Genomic DNA, 2,455 nt, shown 5'->3' with positions numbered 1-2,455 from the left:
CCAGGCTCCTTGCTAGATCTCCCTCTCTGTCTTTCTTAAAAGAATCTGGAAGGATGTACTGCTTTACCCAAAATGCTAGGGTACTACTGTATGTTAGCTAGAGGATTTTGCAGCCCAGAACTAGAAACACTCATCAAAATTTCCCCAAACAAGAAGTTAAACTATTTTTAAAATGATGCACTATTTTTAATATATGCACTACTGCAGAAACAGACTGACATATACTGTGGGCCAAATTCTAATTGCTGTCACTATTCTGGTGTTACATCATATAAAACTTCAGATATGCAACAGTATAACAGAACAGAGTTTGGCTTTATTTCCCAGTCTAAAAACAAACAAACAAGCAAAACAAAACCACTCAGCTAAGATTAGCTTTTCCAAGGTTCAGCTGTTCTGATAAATGCTTCCAATGTATACCTTTGTACTTGGTATGCCATTTACATAAACACAACTTTCTTTTAATAGTTTAGCCTATGTATTCCATTCCTATCATCATTTTGGGAGGTATTTATGACATCACAATACAGAAAGATCAGTTCTCACTACAGTGAAATTCATCTTAGGCTACAAGTCAGCAAAAACCATCTGTACCACTTATATCCTATTTGAAGGCATAAGGAGAATGTAAGTGGAGCAGAGGCCCTACATGGATGAACTGTACACCCCAAGATATTTCTGATCTGATCACAAGAACCTGTGTTTCTATGAACCAGAGTACACTTTATAAATAAAAAAGTAAATATGTGGTATCCCTAGTTATACGTTTCTGAAGGAGATAATGTGAAGTTAAAGTACTGAAAATATTAAGTGTAGTTTGCCACTAGGAAAAGAAATCTTTTGATATCTATTTTCTATAAATACCTTGACATTCAGCTTGAAGAGACCATTATCCAGCCACATTTTCACTTCTAATAAGAAACACTTTCGACAGAAAACACAAACAATAGAACGTTTTTCCTTTCTTGCATTTTCATGTATAATATAACCTACAGTAATGACATGGTGTCTTTTACTGCAAAGCTGCTAAACCAAGAGGAGACACAGCAGAAGCATATCGTACCCAACAGTTTCCAGCAGACAGTTTCCAAAGGAGGCCTGTTACCAACTGGCACAATTAAAAGCAGTTTTAGAAATCTGTCAACAACATGGAAGAACCAGCTAAGCAGAAACATTGCAAATAGAATGCGTTATCCCCTAAAACATGGGTAAACTGCCTATCCAACTTATTGTCCACGACTTACAATATGCATAGTGCCACCAAGGACAACCTGACCACGCCTATGATACTTTTGGGAAAAATTATATTAATTGCAAGTCATTGTAAAAACCATAAAGAGAATGAGTAATTCTACACACATTCTTTTAGCTTTACTGAACACACCATGATTTATACAACTGGGAAAGGACATTTCCTGTGTTATTTCTTTCCATAATTTTAAATATAAGTTAAAAGCAATCAGGGTATTGCTATGTGGTTCAGGGCAGCAAGGTACAAGGACCTTTAAGCTAACACTGCATGCCAGCTCTGTGTAACTGTCTTATAGTTTTTAGCAAAGACTTTATATTATTTTCTCTTTTCTTTGTGTAACTGCCGCGCGGCACTCTCACATTTATGTAACCTTGAAGTGGACTGTTAATCAAAATGAATGCTTTGTACTTTTCTCCACTGGCATTAAGCTACACATGCGCATTCTGTAAATTTCATTTCTTATCTAAAAGTGTCATTTTTGCAGAAATGAAACTTATGTAGAAAATCTGCCTAGCAATAATTATGTAAAAGAAAATTATCCTATCTGTATACTATAGTTAGTGTCATAGAGGCAGTCCAACAAACATTTATAAAAGAGGCAAAAAAGCAGGAAGCAGCAGAGACGACAACTGGAAAACTCTGTGGGCCTGATCACCCCGCAGACCGGTTCTCAGCCTCCCCGCCTGGGCGTATCCCAGCGAAGATAAAGGCCTCAGAAATCCGACAACTGACAACGATTCACTGTGTTACAGTATTGCTTTGTGTTTCCCAATTATGAGCCGTTGACCAGTTCTGGGACTTAAGGAGCCGGCAGCCGCACCTAGCTTTGGACTTGTTCCACTGTTGGAACGCAAGGGCTGGCTCTGGAACCTCGTGAACCAACGGACACCCTATAGAGTATCCCATTCATGAGCTGTTGACCAGTTCTGGGACTACGGAGTCGGCAGCTGCTGGCTCTGGAACCCCGTGAACCAACAGACCCCTTTAGTATCCAGCATACTGTAACTGAAGAAACATCGGAGACTCCGCTTCTCGACTGCCTCTCATCGTAGCTTAGACAGCATACCTACGCTCGCTATACTTGTATTTACTGCAACTTCGTTCCAACCGGCCTCCCCTCTTACTTGTAAGAGGGTGAGGCCAGGTGAGTGAATAAATCTTTTTATTTTACTCTATATCTACTCCGTAATAACTTTTATGACT

This window comes from Crocodylus siamensis, chromosome 11 (genome assembly GCF_052110815.1).
Source record: "Crocodylus siamensis isolate JL-2025a chromosome 11, ASM5211081v1, whole genome shotgun sequence".
In the NCBI taxonomy this organism is placed as follows: Eukaryota; Metazoa; Chordata; order Crocodylia; family Crocodylidae; genus Crocodylus; species Crocodylus siamensis.
Note: the sequence above shows the minus strand (reverse complement) of the source record.